General features: G+C 48.4%; 1 protein-coding gene, 2 long non-coding RNA genes and 2 other non-coding genes across 10 annotated transcripts in view; 1 reads left to right on the forward strand and 4 right to left on the reverse strand.

Annotated features, from left to right (window-relative positions):
* Positions 1 to 2,397, reverse strand: part of LOC138816364 (ral GTPase-activating protein subunit beta) — a 92,397-nt gene extending 90,000 nt beyond the window's left edge. For all 4 annotated transcript variants that reach the window (XM_070006086.1, XM_070006085.1, XM_070006084.1 and 1 more), the window contains exon 1: positions 2,169 to 2,397. The gene's annotated coding sequence lies outside the window, so the exon portion shown is untranslated. The remainder of the gene's footprint in view (positions 1 to 2,168) is intronic.
* A 212-nt stretch (positions 2,398 to 2,609) lies between these two features.
* LOC138816369 (uncharacterized) lies at positions 2,610 to 8,996 on the forward strand. The gene is made up of 3 exons (XR_011368642.1): positions 2,610 to 3,739; positions 8,421 to 8,500; positions 8,786 to 8,996. It is a non-coding gene; the product is annotated as an uncharacterized lncRNA (long non-coding RNA).
* Positions 8,416 to 16,382, reverse strand: LOC138816368 (uncharacterized). Of its 3 annotated transcripts, none has more exons than XR_011368639.1 (4): positions 15,978 to 16,382; positions 14,040 to 15,525; positions 12,646 to 12,816; positions 8,416 to 8,595 (listed from the first exon to the last, which is right to left on the reverse strand). It is a non-coding gene; the product is annotated as an uncharacterized lncRNA (long non-coding RNA). The 3 variants fall into 3 exon arrangements; XR_011368640.1 differs by lacking the exon at positions 15,978 to 16,382 and having other exon boundaries at positions 14,040 to 14,106; positions 15,232 to 15,696; XR_011368638.1 differs by lacking the exon at positions 15,978 to 16,382 and having other exon boundaries at positions 14,040 to 15,696.
* Positions 13,560 to 13,693, reverse strand: LOC138816373 (small nucleolar RNA SNORA71). Its single transcript, XR_011368646.1, has one exon. It is a non-coding gene; the product is annotated as a small nucleolar RNA SNORA71 (small nucleolar RNA).
* Positions 14,510 to 14,638, reverse strand: LOC138816371 (small nucleolar RNA SNORA71). The gene has a single exon (XR_011368644.1). It is a non-coding gene; the product is annotated as a small nucleolar RNA SNORA71 (small nucleolar RNA).
* Positions 16,383 to 19,242: the final 2,860 nt, after the last annotated feature.

Genomic DNA, 19,242 nt, shown 5'->3' on the forward strand with positions numbered 1-19,242 from the left:
AAGAGCAATTCCATCTACTTCTACTTACCAACACGAAGGCAGCAGCAAATAGAGGACGCCAAGTAAATATTTCTTTTAGAGGAACAGAAATACATATACAAGTCTAAGACTTGCATTATGAATTATCTGACTGTGATAAAATCAGCCATTAAAAATCAACCACACTATTGGTTGCACATGTACAATCCTACATAATGCCTTGCTACTAGTAAGAATTCAAATGTTTGATCAATTCTTGAATAATATAAAGCAGCCTAATTACTGTATTCCCTAGGGGGAAAAAAATAACAAAACTCCATATACAAACAACTACCAAACACCTTCTACAAAAATGGAAATGGTGAAGAATCTGCTTACAGCATGAAAGCTATCTCACAGAAAATGAACTCAAACATTGTATTTAAGCCCTGGGAAGAATTACAGAGATCAAGTAAACAAGGTCCCCGCCCTCAAACTACTCACAGTCTTGGAGAAGGGACAACTATAACACAGAAAAATAACTAGTAAGTTACATTATGGAGATGCTAAAGAAGGATAGGGAAAAAAATGAAAGTAAGCTAGGTCCAGGACAGTTATCTTGAAAGGAATGTTGAAAGGCAGTGGGACACAAGAAGGATACCTATATGTGCCTAAGAGACAGAAGTCAGGCTAGATGGAGGAATGTCTAGCTGGAAGAACAGCACAAGCAAAATTTGCACAGAGGTTGAGATGCCACAGCCATTAGTAAGGTATATTTAGGAAATTTGTAAACCAATAGTTTTGCACGAGATGTTTGCATTTTTAAAGGCCCAAGTGACTCAGAGCTCTTATAGAGAAAGTTACTTCCCACCTAACAGCCTAGCAAAAAAATGTTAGTAATCAGGGGGCCTAATGAAAAGCAGATAGAACTGCTTTTTAGTAGGAGTGTGTGCCAGTTTTGGGACTTGAACTTAGGATCTAAGCTCTGTTCCTTAGTTCTTTCCACTCAAGGCTGGAGCTCTGCCACTAGAGCCACCGCTTTATTTCCAGCTTTTTTGCTGGCTAATTTTGCTGGGTGGGCTTTGAACCACCACCATCCTCAGATTCCAGCCTCCTGAGTGGCTAAGATTACAGGCATGAGCCACCAGCATGTGCCCCAGCCGGAACTTGCATTTCTAACAAACATCCTCAGCCTCAGTCTAAACACAGTATATAACTGAACAAAGAAAATCTTCCAGTAACAATCCTTATGTTGTAACAAATATATGAAATCTATTTTATTCAGCCTCCAATACTTCACCATATTTTAACTGATATAAAATTAATATACTTAAGGTGGAGGAAACATTAACTTGAGTTTGAGATACAGAATTACCTATGTCATGGTCCTCAAATTTTGCTGCACCTTGGAATCACTACAGGATCTTCAGGGAAAAAAAAAAATGAACCCTCGACATCTGATTTAACTGATTTGGGGTGCTTGGTGGGCACGAGGGTTCTTCGACCATATAGCCAAGTTGGAGAACCACTGACCTAATTGTTCACGAACTTGGGACTCGACTGTCAGCCTGCTTGGCTTCAAATGACCAGCGGAGGTGACCTTGGGCACGTTAAGTCACCTAGCCGCTCTGGGTCTCAGTTGCCTCGTCGGGAAAATGGGGGTAACGACCCTACCACGTCCCAATGTGGCTGGGAAGTGAGATGTGCTGAACGTACGGCCTGGCACGACGCCGGGCGGAATTCAAGCGCTCAAGAAGGCTCGAGCTGTTTACACTCGCCGCCAGCTCCCGGCGTCGCTGCCATGGGCTGCATCACCCCCGCTGGGCGGCAGCCACCGGCCCAACCCTGCCGCTGGACCACATTCTTCTCCCTCCTCCGAGTTCGCCGGGCTCCAGACCCGCCCCCTCCCCCAGGCCGCACGCTGGGGCGGCGCTGCCCGGGCCGGGGGCAGCTGCCAGGGTCCCGGAGCCGGTCCACACAGACCGGACAGAAGCCGGCCGCTCCCGGGACCGAGTTTGTCCCCTGACTCTGTGGTTCCCCCCCACCCCTTAAAACCCGGGATTGCGCTTCCCAAGACCGGAGCCCCCACCCCACCCCTCCCACCCAGCACCCCGAAGCGAGAAAGAAGCCTCAGCCGTCCCGCGCCGGACTGGGGGGAGCGCGCGACAGGGGAGGGTCTGGCCGCGGCGGCCCGACGCCCGCCCGGTTACCTGAGACGACGGGCGGGGCCCGCATCGCTGGGGCGGGCGCCGCCGCCACCGGCCTCGCTCGGCCTTCCGCTTCACGCGACCCACGCCATTAGGCCTGGCGCGCTCACCGCCCCCGGGCCGGCCGTCTTCAGGAGGTCAGGCCGTACACCAGTCGGCGACTCTTTCAGGGCGCCCGGGGACGACGAAGGCTGGTAGGGGCCGGCCGGCTGGGCTCCGCTCAGACAACTTCCGACTGCTTGGGTCGGCGGCGTCAAATAACTCCTCAGCCGAGTAGGCCACTGCGCGTGCGCGGTGCGCCTGATCGGCAACTTCTGCGGGGCCGAAAGCATGGCGTTAAATAATTCCCGAGACGAGGAGCCGGAAGCTGCGCGTGCGCAGACATCCCAGAAGTCCTCGCGAGGCGTAGTCCCGCCTTCCTTTCCGGCTCCTGAGGAGTGGGAGGTGTGAAGGGGTCGGCCCGTGGTTAGTTCGGGTGGCCCCGCCCCGGGAGGCAACTCCACCTGCGCCTTAGCCTTAGAGGACCCTCCAGTTTCTGTGTTAGCAGGTGTGAGGAGCTTCTTTGCAAGGGTCAGGCTGCAACCCAGGCTACAGGAATTCCTCACATCCTCTTCCTCCTTGGAAATGCCTTTTGCCTGACGCCTGATGAATTGGACACAGCATTAATTATGAATGGTATCCTCACCAGGCCTAGTGGGGTGGACCAAAGAGATGAGTCAGACATCGAATTCTGAGACTGTCATTAGAGAACCGATTCGGATGAAGGAGATAAGACATTATTAGGAAAGAGTTGCAAGTCTTGAGCAGCTGCAGTGCACCGAACATCTTGCAGACAGCACTACTCTCCATAATTTGATTTCAACTTCAATGAAGAAAATAACACCCATTCGAGAGATACTGCTCCACCGTCTGGGCAGTGAGAGACGAAAAAGAGGGAGGAATAGTGGGATTCGCCCAGGGCCTGGCCTAAAACTTGGATATGCAGAGAGGGGGTTGGATCAGGCACGGTTGTTCTGAAAAGAGCAGAAGAGAGCCAAACATACGACTCCTTACCCTCAAAAGAGACCCTGAAAGAAGGAGTGAAAAAAGCAACTGGGACCCTCCTAGAAGGAAGAGAGTGTTCTCAAGACCACACCCACCCTCCAAGAAAGTAGCTAAGGAGGGAGGAGGAAAAGAAGGAAAGAATGTGCCAGGACACTTTGTGAATCAACAATACAACTCAAACATAGTGCGAGGAAAACCTCAAGAAAGATTACTATCTGTCGTAACCACCTCTCCCTTCTCTTTCTGCACTACAGAGGCTAAAAACCCAAGCCCACTATTTTCAAGCTCCTTTGCAGAAATGACAGGGAGACAAAGTCTTGCCAATAAGGCATAAAACAAAGTCCCAGGAGAGTCTTAGAACAAAATGGAAGTCCTTGGAAAAGTTTGTGTTCTTAACCTTTCCCTCCTTCAGATTTGGATCTTGAAATGCAGCATCTAGAGATGCAGCAATCATCTAGAGACCATGAGAAATGTGCTAAGAAATAATAGAAAACAAAAGGAGCCTCCTTATTTAGGACATATTCAAGCAGGTACACTAACCCTGTACTGTTTTCCTATTTGTTTGATACCAGGGTTTAACTCCAAGGCCTCTTGCTTGCTTAGCTGCAACAATAGACATTCATTCCCCTCAGTTCTGAGGCTAAAGGCCCAAGTTCAAGGTGTTGGCTGATTGCTAGTGAGGGTCTTATTCTCAGCTTGCCTTCCTACTGTGTCCTGCTGAGTCTTCTCTTTCTCTCACTGTCTCTCTTTCTCTCTCTCTTGTGCTCTCATTTTCTCTCTCCCTCCCCACCTTCTTCCTCTCCCTTTTCTATCATGAAATTGCACATTGAACTAAGGGCTTCACACTTCGCAGGCACCCTACCTCTTGGGCCACACTTCCAGACCTTGTTGTTGTTGTTGTTGTTGTTGTCAGTCATGGGGCTTGAACTCTGGGCCTGGGCGCTGTCCCTCAGTTCTTCAGCTCAAGGCTGGCACTCTACCACTTGAGCCACAGCACCACTTCCAGCTTTTATTTTCTGCTTAAGTGGTACTGAGTGGTTTATTGGAGATAAGAGTCTCATGGACTTTCCTGCCCCAGCTGGCTTTGAACCATGATCCTCAGATCTCAGCCTCCTCAGTAGCTAGTATTACAGTCGTGAGCAACCAGCGCTTGGCTTTCTTGCTTGTTATTTTCAGGTAGAGTCTTGCACCTTTTGGTGAGGCCAGGTGTGGACCATCATACTCCTACCTACACCTGCCTCATATCTGGGATTACTGGCATGAGTCACCATGATGACCCTCTCTTTTTTCTTACAAGGATACTAGATCCATTATTGGATTCCACCCTCATGAACTCATCTACATTTAGTCACCTTTTGGAGTCTCACATCCCAATACCATTTCACTGGGGGGTAGGATTTTAACAAATGAATTTGAGGACATACAGATTCACACAAATTCAGTCCACAAGACCAGAATGTACTTCCTGTGCACCTTTAATTGGCATAACATAAATGATCTTATGGCTCTTGAGCTGTAGGAAAGACAGCAGCTGCCTCTTGTGTGAATGTGACTGCTCTTTACACTCTGCTCACAGGTCCCTTGCTGTGTCCCTTGCCAATGGTGGCAAACACAAGGCAAGGGCAAAGCCAACAGTGAAAGCCATCATGTTTTACGAGTGGAACCATTGGGGCCATAACGTGGTTGGAAAAAATCTGTTGTTCTCTTGTCTCTGAAACAAAATTCCATGGTTGGAGGTATGGCTCAACTAATAGAGCATTTACCTATCAAGCATGAAGCTCTGAGTTCAAACTTCACACTAAATAAATAAAATTAAGGGGCCAGGAGTGTGGTTTAGTGGTAGAGTGCTTGCCTAGCATGCATAAAGCGCTGGGTTCAATTCCTCAATATCACATAAACAGAAAAAGCCTGAAGTTGGCCGGGCGCTGGTGGCTCACGCCTGTAATCCTAGCTACTCAGGAGGCTGAGATCTGAGGATCGCGGTTCAAAGCCAGACCGGGCAGGAGAGACTGTGAGACTGCTATCTCCAATAAATCACCAGAAAACTGGAAGTGGCGCTGTAGCTCAAGTGGTAGAGCGCTCGCCTTGAGCTGAAGAGCTGAGGGACAGCGCCCAGGCCCAGAGTTCAAGCCCCATGACCGACCAAAAAAAAAAAAAAAAAAAAAAAAGCCTGAAGTTGTGCTGTGGCTCAAGTGCTAGAGTGCTAGCCTTGAGCAAAAGAAGCTCAGGGACAGTGCCCAGGCCCTGAGTTCAGGCCCTATGACTGGCAAAAATAAAAATAAAAATAAATTAAGTAAAACAAATTCCCAAATAGTAAATTTTGCATGACCATAGAATAAACAGCTCATATTTCCCCACATACTCTGGATAAAACTTCTAATTGTAGTTCTTCCTAGTAAGGTACAGCCCAATCTAAGAGCCAGCCATCCACTTATGGACAACAAATCTTCAGGAGCACTGATCTATCCAGCAGTGAGTAAACATTAGGGAACTGCACAGGTAAGAATATCCATACTAAGCCGGGTGCTGGTGGCTCACACTTATAATCCTAGCTACTCAGAAGGTTGAGAACTGAGGATTGAGGTTCAAAGAAGGAAAGTATGAGACTCTTATCTCCAATTAACCACCAGAAGACAGGGAGTGAAGCTGTGACTCAAAGTGGTAGAGCACTAGTTTCAAGCAATTAGAGCTCAGGGACAGTGCCCAGGCCCAGAATTCAAGCCCTACAACTGACAAAAAAAAAAAAAAAAAAAGGAGGGGGAATGATATCTGCATTTTTTGTAAACAATATTGGCACTGGGTCTTTCATGGCCTGGGACTGCCATAGCTGGTGTCCACCACCTCTTCAAGCACCCCTGAATCTGTCTTCACTCTTCAGGGAACCATTTTTCACTGAGTCCCAACTGTGAACCTAGACCCTTACTCATGCCCTAGAATCCCCAAGACATTTTTTTTTTTTTTGTCAGTCATGAGGCCTGAACTCTGAACCTGGGCGCTGTCCCTCAGCTCTTCAGCTCAAGGCTAGCACTCTACCACTTGAGCCACAGCACCACTGCTGGCTTTTTCTGCTTATGTGGTGCTGAGGAATCAAACTCAGGGCCTCATGCATGCAAGGCAAGCACTCTACCACTGAGCTACCATCCCAGCCCAATTTTTTTTTTGCCAGTCCTGGGGCTTGAACTATGATGGGCCTGGGCACTGTCCGTGAGCTTTTGCTCAAGGCTAGCATTCTATCACTTGAGCCACAGTGCCACTTTCAACTTTTTCTGTTTATGTGGTACTGAGGAATCAAACCCAGGGCTTCATGAATGCTAGGCAAGCACTCTACCACTAAGCCATGTTCCCAGCCCCAAAACATTCTCTTCTTAGTAAAAAAAAGTTTAATTCACAGCACCTCCCATTTGGAGGGTGTGTTTGCTGTTTTATTTTTAACACTAGGAGACTTTGGATACACTAAGATCAACACCAGTAGGTGAGGCTTGTGCTGAACAGTGACCTGGCTTTCAGAAGGCTCAGAAATATGATATAGGATTCATCAGGCATATCTGCTACAGATATGGCCTTGTTCTGTCAAGAAGGGAGAAGGGGGATTCTGGAGAGTGGGGAGTCCAGACTGGAGCAGCTTCTGTAAGCTCCTACAAAGGCCTTCCTGTCAATTAGATATCCTTGAAACACTTCTTTCCATTGCCCTTGAACATTTTTTTCTTTTTTTTTTTTTTGCCCTTGAACATTTCTAATCTATATCCACAATGTCCAATAAAGGTGAGCACAATGACTACTGAGTACTTTCAAGTGTGGCTAGTCTAAGTTGAAATGAGATATAAAATGCTGACCAAGTAGCCAGGCACCGGTGGCATAAGACTGTAATCCTAGATACTCAGGAGGCTGAGATCTGAGGATTGAGGTTCAAAGCCAGCCAGGATAGAAAAGACTATGTGTGATTCTTTTTTTTTTTTTTTTTTTTTGGTCACGGGGCTTGAACTCTGGGCCTGGGCGCTGTCCCTCAGCTCTTCAACTCAAAGCTACCACTCTCCCACTTGAGTTACAGTGCCATTTCTGGTTTTCTGGTGGTTTATTGGAGATAAGAGTTCACAGCAGGGGGCTGGGAAGGTGGCTCAGTGGTAGAGTGCTTGCCTTGTATGCCTGAGGCCCTGGGTTCGATTCCTCAGCACCACATAAGCAGAAAGAAAAAAGCCGGAAGTGGAGCTGTGGCTCAAGTGGTAGAGCGCTAGCCTTGAGCTGAAGAGCTGAGGGACAGCGCCCAGGCCCAGATTTCAGGCCCCACAACCGGACCCCCCCCCCAAAAAAAGTTTCACAGCCTTTCCTACCCAGGCTGGCTTTGAACTGTGATCCTCAGATCTCAGCCTCCTGAGTAGCTAGGATTATAGGCATGAGCCACTGGTGCCCAGCTAAAAATTTTATCAATGTTTTCCAGTTGTGGGGCTTGAACCTCAGGGTCTGAATACTGTCCTTGAGCTATTTTGCTCAAGGCTAGCACTCTACCATTTGAGCCACAGTGCTACTTCTGGTTTTTGAGTGGTTAATTCAGGATAAGAGTCTCATGGGGACTTTTCTGCCTGGGTAGGCCTTGAACTGTAATTCTCAGACCTTAGCCTCCTGGATAGCTAGGATTACAGGTGTGAGCCACTAGCACCTGGCAATAATTTGTGTGTGTGTGTGCGCATGGGTGCTGGTCCCAAGGCTCAAACTCAGGGCTTTAGCACCATCTCTGAGCTTTTGTGCTAAGGCTACCTCTACCAATTTGAGCCACAGCTCCATTTCCTGCTTTTTGGTAACTAATTGAAGAGTCTCACAGACTTTCCTCCCTGGGCTGGCTTTGAACCTTGATCTTCAGATCTCAGTCTCCTGAGGATTACAGGTGTGAGCCACTGGTGTGCCACTAATGATTTTTTTTTCTTTTGCAGTACAGTGGATTGAATCTAGAGTTGTATACATGCTAAGCAAGTGCTCTACCACTGAGCTACATCCCTAATCCCTTTATTAATTATGCTTAATATTAAGCTGGCTGTGGTGGCACACACCTGTAATCTCAGCACTCAGAAAGTAGAAACAGGACCATCTAGGCTACATATTGAGATTGCTTAAAAACAAAAACTGTACAAATTGTTAATATTGATGACCTGCTGGAATAATAGCAATTAAAAAAATACCACGGATAACTGAAAAACACTAAATTTTGCTTTATTTCAGGTTACATCTTGTCCCATTGTATTCTGGCTTGATTCTCACATGTAGTCTCCATCAATTACTTCACAAGTCCCTGGTGGCAGGTAATGATTTCCTGGTAGGGTTGTGGCTCTTCTAGATAGTAATCCTGCTCTGACCACTCCTGCAATACTCTTCCAGAGTCCTGGGGTTAATCCTGCTGCACATGATAGTGGGAGGGAAGAACATAGGCTATTTAGGTATTGGCTGTAAGGTGGCTGGTGTCCCCATCCATGTCAGCTCACGAGTCCAAAATGAAGGTCTAGATGGGACCAAGGGTTTATATTAGGGAAACTAGAGAGATAGCCTTACAAACAGCTGGAAACAGCTAGTCAATGCCTTATTTCCAGTTTCCCAGAGGGAGCCAGTGGCTGGCAGAGTGGGCATGCTCCGGTGAAATCAGCTGGCAAGTACCTACTTCAAACACCAGCAAGTGGGGAACCGACTGGACTGCTCCTCCTGTGTAATACAGATCCTTTCACTCCTCTAAACCGGTCTCCTTGTTTGTAAAATGGGGGATAATTAAATGTACCCCACTGGCTTGTTGTAAGAATTAAATAAAGTAGTTGTATATATGGAGGTGACATTTAATTAAAGCCTAATTGACAGTAGTGATGACCACCACCAGATTATCCATCAAAGTACATAATGTTGCCTTCATAGATGAAGCTGTCATAGTGACATTTTGCATTTGTTCTTTGATTTAAACTGCCACTAATCTATATTCACTCATCAGATAAAAATAGCTGACATTTACTGAATATTCAGCATGAGATAGGTTCTGTGTCATACATTCAACACACATTATCTTATCTTACCCTTGCCATTAGAGGGCTGTTTTGTGTGTGTGTGCGTGTGCGTGCGCGTGCGCGTGCCCTGTTATAAGGTCTTGAACTGTGGGCCTGGGTGCTTTTTTCACTCAAGGCTGGCACTCTATCCTTGAGTCCCAGCTGTACTGGCTTTTTGGTGGTTCACTGAAGATAAGTGACTTTGCTGCCTAGGCTGGGTTTGAACCACGATCCTCAGATCTCAGCCTCCTGAGTAGCTAGGATTCCAAGTGAGGTGTTATTCTGTGGTCAAATTATACAGGCCCAAAACTGAGACCCAGGGAGGCAAAATAACATGGTCCAGGTCAAAGCAATTAAGTGATCATGTAAGAAACTGACAGGTTCTTACAAGTTCACTTAGCTTCTGGACTGCATACGTGGTAGGGCACCTGGTACCATAATGGCAGTAGCCATGGAGGCAAAGGGGCTTGCATGAGCCATTCCTGGTGTTCACTGTCTAGACCACCACCATCCTTAAATGCTGACTGACACCTTCCAGGTGTGAGGCACCATGCTGCTTTGTCTTTTGTCTGTAATAACTCATGTGCTCACTCTAGTAACAAGCACAGTGGTATGCATTTGGGGTGAGGGGAAGACTGAGCTAGGTGCCAGTGGCTCATGCCTACTTACTTAGAAGGCTGAGATCTGACGGTCACAGTTCAAAGCCAGCCTGATCAGGAAATGTCAGGAAGACTCCTATCTCCAATTAACTACCAAAAAAGCCAGTAGTGGAGCTATGGCTCAAAGTGGTAGAGTGCTAGCCTTGTGCAAAAATACTCAAGGATAGAACCCAGTCCTCGAATTCAAACCCCAGGGTCAGCACCAAAAAGAGAAGAAAAAAAAAAAAAAAAAGAGGAATTTTGATTATGGCCACGCCCTCTAAAAACTCAGAAAAGACCAAATCTCAGGCCTTGAGGTAAATCTAACTGCTGTTCACAACTGCCTAGTACAGCACCAATGTGGTTTGTAAGTTGAAATATTATTCTCTACCTGTAAGTTTTCTAGAAATAACTCATCATGAGACAGGAACGGTACTCTGTACCCCTGGGTGCAGCTCTTAAGACTGTTACTTTGGGGGCTAGGAAGGTGGCTCAGTGGTAGAGCACTTGCCTTGCATGCATGAGGCCCTGGGTTCGATTCCTCAGCACCACATAAACAAAAAGAAAAAAGCTGGAAGTGGCGCTGTGGCTCAAGTGGTAGAGTGCTAGCCTTGAGCTGAAGAGCTGAGGGACAGTGCCCAGGCACAGAGTTCAGGCCCCACGATCGGACCAAAAAAAAAAAAAAAAGACTGTTACTTCCACTGTTGGTTTCTTCAGCCCTTTTTTTTTTTTTTTGTTGGTTGTGGGGCTTGAATTCTGGGCTTGGGCACTGTCCCTGCACTCGTCAGCTCAAGGCGAGTGCTCTACTGGTTGAGCCACAATGCCATTTCCGGTTTTCTAGTGGGTTTTATTTGAGATAAAAGTCTCACAGACTTTCCTGCCGGGGCTGGCTTTGAACCACGATCCTCAGATCTCAGCCTCCTGAGTAGCTAGGATAATAGGCATGAGCCACTGGCACCCGGCTCTTCTTCAGCCCATTCTTAGGCTCTCAACATATAGAGGAGTGCAAGAAGGAATCAGCTGATCATCACAGGTATTGGTTGTCCCTCCACTGAGTTGTGAATGGGGGGCAGGCAGTACTAACAGGCGTAGAGCCCATGTCAGGTACAACCTGGGACTGTTTGTCTTGTCCTATCCAGACATTCATAGTCTGATCCCAGTCTCAGTCTCCCTCACTTACCCCCAGGCACTCACCTCACCATCGTAGAATGGACTCTTCAGCCCCCCAGCAGTGCCCCTGCTAGACCCCAGGAGCCTGGTAGCCCGTTCCACCCCAGCCCCTTTGGAGAGTTAGCCAAAAGACAGAAACACACAGCACATCCTTGGAATCACTGCTTGAGGAAACAATCCACAAAGGTCAACCAACCTATGGGCCTTTATCTGCCTACCACCCACAAGGGATTGTTCAAGCTGAGTTCAAATCTCACATCCACCTCATCTTCCCAGGTTTTCCTTCAGTTTTCACTGTGGGGATTCTTACCTGTATGAAAAGGGAAAGACTGGCCCCTGGAGCCCACCTTCCATACCCAGCCCCCCTGAAGCACAGAAAAACTAGTAATCAAGCACCCCAATCAATGAAAAACAACAAAAAGCAATGGAACACATTTCAAAATTTATTGAGGTGGATCAGAAGACTTTTATGGCAAAGAATAACAAACTATAAAAGAGCCAGTGGATGGGCTGGGAATGTGGCTTAGTGGTAGAGTGCTTACCTAGCACACTTGAGGCCCTGGGTTCAATTCCTCAGTACCACATACACAGAAAAAGCTGGAAGTAGCACTGTGGCTCAAGTGGTAGAGCTAGCCTTGAGCAAAAGGAGCTCAGGGACAATGCCCTAAGTTCAATCCCCCCCCCCCCCCCAGGACTGGCCAAAACAAAAAACAAAACAGTGGTGGGGTATGTGCTGGTAATCCCACCACTTAAGAGGTCGAGGTGTAGGATCACTTGACATTAAGAATTTGAGGCTGGGAGCTGGTGGCTCAGGAGGCTAAGATCTGAGGATCACAGTTTAAAGCCAGCCTGGGCAGGAAATTCTGTGAGACTCTTATCTCCAATAAACCACCAGAAAACCAGAAGTGGTGCTGTGGCTCAAGAAGTAGAGCACTCCAGCTGAAGAGCTCAAGGACAGCACCCAGGCCCAGAGTTCAAGCCCCATGACCGAAAGAAAAAAAAAAAAAAAAAAGAATTTGAGGCCAGCCTGGGCAAAAAAAAAAATTAGGGCGACCTCAACTCAAAAGAAAACAAGCCAGGGACTGGGAAGGTAGCTCAGTGGTAGAGCACTTGCCTTGCATGCCTGAGGCCCTGGGTTCGATTCTTCAGCACCACATAAGCAAAAAGAAAAAAGCCGGAAGTGGCTCTGTGGCTCAAGTGGTAGAGCACTAGCCTTGAGCTGAAGAGCTGAGGGACAGCGCCCAGGCCCCAGAGTTCAGGCCCCATGAGCGGACCCAAAAAAAATAAAAAAATAAAAAAACAAGCCAGGTGTAGTAGACCATGCCTGTAATCCCAGCCACACAAGGAGCAAAATAGGACTAAGAAGATTCCAGGCAAAACCCACTACAGTAAATAAAGGGCTGGAGTGGTAGAGCATATGTTTAGCAAGCACAAGGCCACAGTGCAAAACAAAAGAAAAAAGAAAGCCCAACCAAACCAAACAGGGTCTGTTGAAACTACAGACCAGACTTGTGGCACTGCTGGGATGGGGCAGAGCTAGCAGGTCTCCAGGATTTTCCTTTTGTGTCCTGTCACTATCTGTGACCATGACAATACCTCCTGGCAGTAACTCACCATGAGGAGACCCTGGCAAGAGCTTCGGTCCCTGAGGCTTCCTTCCTTTGGGACTCCAACATCATTTCATCTTTCTTCAAGCTGACACCAATGAAAATGTCCCCAATGGACAAGGGACAAGCGGCCAGGTTTCTTCTGTACCAAGCTCACAGCAGAAAATAATCAATGTCCCTACAGAACAGGAGACAGAGAAACCATCTTGAAGTCGAAAACAGCTCCTTGCAGGGAACTGAGCAGATGTTCAGTGGCAGATGGACAGCCCAAGGACGTACTCTCAGAATATTTTTTTCTTTTTCTTTTGTTGGTCATGGGGCTTGAACTCTGGGTCTGGGCGTTATCCCTGAGCTCTTCAGCTCAAGGCAAGCGCTCTGCCACATGCTATTTTCTGGTGGTTAATTAGAGACAAGAGTCTCATGGACTTTCCTGCCTGGGCTGGATTTGAGTCATGATCCTAAGACCTCAGCTTCCTGCGTAGCTAGGATTATAGGTGTGAGCCAACAGCGCCCAGCTCAGAATTTTACAGAAGGTATTCAGCAGTGTTTCTCATGGTCCCTCCATGCTGCCCTTACTGGCTGGCTCTAGGAGTTTCAGTTCACTCAACTTCTGCGACCCTTATGCTGTGTTCCCCAAGACCTTCTTATTGCCATCATGCTGTCTTCTCTCAAAGGCCTGCCAGTCCCACCACTTCCTAAAGGCTTCTAAAAACCCCGTGAAAGTGACTGCAAGGCACCACCTCTGTGCTTAGGCATTATGTTTAATTACCTGGCTCCTCCCACCAATACTACACCTTGCTCCACCCTTTGCTCACTAGTAACCGAGGCCCAACTAAGCCCAAGCCCAAATGTCTCCCATCACTGCCCCTCATGACCAAGAGGGAAAAGTATTGGCAGAAAAGCAGCAGGAGCAGGAAGGAGTGTGTGAAAGCGCCAGCATTTGAAAGGGACAGGTGTGAACCCTCCAAACACGGGAAATGGCTTTCAGGGGTTCATCTCCCTGCAGCATGGATGATCAGAGCACAGACAGCCCAGGATCACTTTCCAATGCAGGTACACACATGGGCAGAGAAGGAGGGAGTTGAAGCCAGTGGCATGTAACACAGCCAAGGCCCCTAGGTGTGTCCCTTCTTTCCTATAAGAGCCTCACAGAACCTCCCTGCCAAGGAAAACTGAAGTCATCTGGGAAGATACTGGACAAACATCAGGGTTGGAAAGGGTAGGAATCACAAGGCATCAAGCCAGGCAGGATGGGCAGTGGATCTGGGGACCCACAGTGCCACCTTCAGCTCACCTCAGATCCCCTACACCATCACTCAACTCATCCATCCATGGGAACATGCACAGGACCATGTCAGAAGCAAGGGACCAGTGCTACAAGGACTAGACCAGAGAGCATACCTCAAGGATGTGCATCTAGAATGTTCTTGTCTAACAAGACAGCTCCCGTGGCACACAATAGCTTCACCTGCAAGAGACAAAAAGCCCCCATGAACACTCAGCTTGCCACTGCTTGTGGCAGGACAGACCAGGCACCAGAGGAGGACTCTACACAGTAGTTACCAGACAAGAAGCAATCCAAGCTTACTGGTTATTTCCTGAGCAAAAAGAATTAATTCAAAAGGGGAAGAGGGTGGATGGTCTACAGCTGGGTAGCCAGAACTGGTCAGCAGGTAACCAGTAATGCAGTGAAGCAGAAGCCAGGGTCTGTGGAAAGGGTATACCATGGCTGCCTAGAAGTGATGGCAACTAATGGGAACTTAAGCAACACAAGTGATCTGTTTCCCAAAGCAGGGGGTAGCAAGTCCCAATAATGAGTACACACATGGGGCCTAGTGGTCCAAGATGTGTGCAGAGTTGGGAAGCAGGAGTGAAGGAAAGCTCCTGAAAATAGAAGGTAAGGACGTGGACCCTCCAAACACAGGACAATTCTTCCACATTTTCTTTGCCTGCACAATGACCAGGACATGGGTATCCCTAGATCACCTATAAATGCAGAGCTAGAACAGACATAAGGCTTGCTATATAAGGCTAAGGGCAGAAGCCTGAAGCAGCCAGGACAATCAAGTAGAGTACAAAGACACAGCAAGTGCTTCTAATCCTACCAAAGTTACTACAATATGGCCAGTAAACGGAGCAAAGTGAAGGGGAAAAAAAAAACTGCATTGGATTCTTTTTTTTTTTTTTTTTGGTTGGTCATGGGACTTGAACTCTGGGCCTGGGCGCTGTCCCTCAGCTCTTCAGCTCAAGGCGAGCGCTCTACCACTTGAGCTACAGCGCCACTGGTTTTCTGGTGGTTTATTGGAGATAGGAGTCTCACAGTCTTTCCTGCCCGGGCTGGCTTTGAACCACGATCCTCAGATCTCAGCCTCCTGAGTAGCTACGATTACAGGTGTGAGCCACCAGCGCCCGGCTTGCATTGGATTCTTTTAAGGAACCAGACACACCTTAAAGCTCCAAGGAGGCTAAGTCCAGGGGTGAGAATAAAGCCACTTTCATCCCACCATTATTCCCATACTACATCATTCTTGGGGAATCTGTGTCCTCCTTAGGGAGCTGCAAAAACCTCAGCCCTCTGGAGTGAAGAGCTCACCTTGGGAGCACTGTGGTCCAGCTGCTTCCTGGAAAGAAGCAGCTCCTCTGCACCAAGATGCCGCCACCAACAGGACTGGTCATACCTGTCCTGCTGCACACACAGTTTCGGCTTTGCAATGGTGGGCTGTTATGATTAATCCATGAGCCACATCGTTCCTCATAAAAGAGGTTGACAACTAAGGACAACAGATCGTCTAAGACACAGAGATTTTGTTTTTTCAGGTCTTTCATGCAAACTCTGATGGAACTGCAGAGATTCCAGAAGGTTCCCTTGTTGACTGGGATCCATCTCCTGCCAAAGAACCCCCACAATGGAAAAATACTTAGTGTCAATGCGCCAAAATTTAGGGACTCTAAGTGCTCTTCTATCCTTACTTCCGATACAGATTATTTGTCCCCATAAAAAGAGCCGAAAAGGAGACCAGCTTCTTCAGACCCCCCCCCATCGAGTATCTACTTGTAGTTCTCCGTCCCCGCCCCCGCCAAGCAAAAGTCGCCAAGGTCTCTGTCCTTACCCAGACTTCTTGACCTCACAGAAAGTACAGTTCAGGAGAAGTGCAGGCAAGTCTGGACCTACAGATTTTGTGGGGAAGGGGCTTTCTGGCCTCTGGCATCCCATGCTACATGTGGCTTCCCTAGGCGCTGGGCCTTTCGTACTTCTCAATATCCGGCTGAGCTCAGACCACCACCCTCTGTCCATGCACAGGGAAGGCAATCCCAGGCCGCTGGGGCAGCACCGCTCACCCGTCCTCTCCATGGACAGAGGAAGCCCACCAAGGAGCAAGGGCGCGGATAAGGGTGCTTCAGGGGAGGAGCCGCAGGCTGCGGGGGCTCCAACGTCTGCATCTGTGTCCGGGACAGCCGCAGGCCTGGGCAGGGAGAGGCTGGGGATGGGGTTTTAAGGCAGGCGCTCGGGGATCTGGACGCTGCCCTGGGAGGGGGGGTCCCCCAACTCTAACTCGGCCTAGGCTGTAAAGTGGAGGCCTGGGGAGGCTGCAGGTGGGAACGCGGTGCAACCTCCGATCGCGTGTCGGATACCACAGGCGGCTTCGGGCCCTCGGAGGCCAGGTCAGTGAGTGGAGTGCGCACCCCCGCGGGCCGCCCAGCCCGGGTCACAGGCCGCTGGGCTCCTGCTCTGGTATCTCGAGCACCCACCCGGGGCCTCTCTGCCCCCTACGACCTCTGTTTCCTCTGCTTGAGGGAGAAGCAGCGCGGGTCTCGAAGGCCTCTGGGGGTCCCGCGCAGAGGACCGCCCAAGCACGCACTCGCAGTGACTTCACCAGGGACGCAGGGTCTGGGGGCGCAGGAAGGTGACGTAGGCGGGAAAACGCGCCCCGTGCCGCAGTGTACGGGCCCGCGTCTGCAGGGCGGAGCTGCGGCTGCGCGCGCCGGCTCCGGCCTAGAGCGGCGCCTCCGCCCGCCGAACCCGAGCCAGAAACCCTGCAGCGCCCCCTCGAGGACCGGAGCTGAAAACCCACCACCACATCCAAAGTCGCACAGTATAATGGGTCAAGAGCTAGCTGGCTTAAGCATCAGAGCCCAGGTGCACAAGGTACCTCTCACTGTTTCATAGCTGTTGCGAGAGGACAGAAAATTCGAAGGTCACAGCCAAGGATATTATTGTTCATGGCAAAAGCAGTAAACAGCTTCGCGTTCACCTTGGGGCCTCAGGCCTCCCTGTTGGGCAGTAATGCGCTCATAATGGGTAATCTTATAGGAAAGCAAGACTGAGTGTGGAGGTGCTGTCATTTTCCCTTCTTTCTTTCCTTCCTTCCTTCCTTTCTTTTCTTTTTTGTCATGGGGCTTGAACAAGAAGGCCTCATTTTCATAGGGCACAGAGAAGTAAGCCTGCTTGTAGTGTGGGAGGAGTGTTTACCTTGCATCATAGAGTATTGCAAGACCAACAGCCAAGGGAAATGACAGTTAGGGTCTTGCTCTTGTGACACACCCAGTGAGAATGTGCATAGATGCTCAGGGCCCATGATCTATTGTCACTTGCAACAGGAGGTATGAGAATGAACACCAGGGCTGGGAATGTGGCTTAGTGGTAGAGTGCTGAGAGACCAAAAATAAGTTCAGCAGTAACAAAACTATAAAGAAAGCATCTGTCATCTGTTTACTGGAGGATAAATGTTAGCGCCTGCTCCAAGACAATGTAACAGTATCAGCACAGTCCAAGAGGTCAGACTGCCCCGATTGGTCACCCCCAACCCTGTTGGGAAGCAATTTAGGACAGGGAAATTAATTAGCATTCCTGTAGTTAGCCCTGCTTACCTGCTTACCTCTACCAATGACATGTTTGCTATATATGATTTAACCTATCCTATAGCCATTAAGCTGGAAAGCCTCTACCCTTACTAGATATGATTATATACCTAACCAATGAGCTTGAGACAAGATTCACCCACAAACCAATCACATAACAATGTTGTAATGATCCTTCCCCCTGCTACATACTCAATAAAAACCCTACTGGACAGGGGGTCGGGGCTCACAATTGCCAACCTGCTGTGTCAGGAAGGGTTGTGAGTCCTGCTCTAGCTGTAATAAACGACTCTTGTGCATTTACATTGGCGACGATTCCCTGGTGATCTTTTGTGTGTGTGTGGGGTCTACGCCGTGGTACTACAGTGCTTGCCTAGCATACATGAAACCCTGGGTTCGATTCCTCAGTACCACATAAACAAAAAAACGTCAGAAATGGCACTGTGGCTCAAGTGGTAGAGTGCTAGCTTTGAGCAAAAAGAGCTCAGGGACAGTGCCCAAGCCCCACAACTGACATAAATAAACAAATAAATAATCATTCCACAGTAGAGAAATGAGGGGGAACCATGACTATCCATTTTCAGAACTGGAAATTAAGTAGGAGCAAAATTAGGTCACTAAACCAAGTTACTTGAAGATTGACTGTGAGGGCAAGAGATAAGAGAGGACTGTGTGGTCTCAAGTGTACACACCCTGAGCTCCTGCTAGCATCCTAAGCCACAGCATTCTGTGGTTGTTTCCCATCACCAAAACCTCTTTATAGCCTCAGTCTCAAAACCCATGGGCTTCTGCAAGGTATGGAATATTAAGTGTTCTTACTCTTCGAGACCTCCATTTCCCTATGGTTAAACAGGACAGGACTGGATTTCCTTGTTCTGAGAGAATAAGTACCATCAGTCTGCTTAGAGAGTCTCCTCCTTCCAGCTCAAGGGTAGAGCTGTCCTGGGTGCAAGAGGCACACGTGGACATATATCCTGGATGCAAGCAGATGTGATGATGAGACTCTAGGGGCCTGGGCTTCCTCCCAAGCCTGTCCTCCCTAGGCTACCAGGCTCACTGTCATCTGTTTGTTATCTCTACTACTATATGAATCCTGATCATATCTTTTTTTTGGGGGGGTCGGGTCGTGGGACCTGAACTCTGGGCCTGGGCACTGTTCCTCAGCTCTTCAGTTCAAGGCTAGCGCTCTACCACTTGAGCCACAGCGCCACTTCTGGCTTTTTATCTTTTTGCTTATGTGGTACTAGGGAATCGAACCCAGTGCCTCATGCATGCAAGGCAAGTGCTCTACCACTGAGCCACCTTCCCAGCTCCTTCCTGATATCTTTTCTTCTTCAAGAATTTGCTTGCCAATCTTTGTATTTTGGGAATAAAGTGTAGCAAAGAATTCATGCCCTGACCTCCTCTTTGTGCTCATCTCCTTCTCACCCTTAGATTCCAGTATCAGGCCATGACTAACATCTCAGTGCAGTCATAGCCAAAGCAATGCACACATAAAAAAGCCATTCATTTGTTTGACTGTGGCCAAGGTATTATTGTACAGTAGAGAATGTGACATACTGATGGACACTTGCAGAAAGAAAGACAAACCACTTGAGTGTGGTGGCACATACTTGTAATCCCAGATACTGGGGAGATAGAGGGAGGAGGGGTTGTGGTCAGAGGCTGGTGAGTAAAAATGCAAGACCGTACCTTGAATTAGAGCAGAAACAAACCAAAGAAGAAATGTCTGGATGTGTGGTCC

The sequence above is a fragment of the Dipodomys merriami genome, unplaced genomic scaffold (assembly GCF_024711535.1).
Source record: "Dipodomys merriami isolate MVZ:Mamm:240054 unplaced genomic scaffold, mDipMer1.0.p SCAF_692, whole genome shotgun sequence".
Classification (NCBI taxonomy): domain Eukaryota; kingdom Metazoa; phylum Chordata; class Mammalia; order Rodentia; family Heteromyidae; genus Dipodomys; species Dipodomys merriami.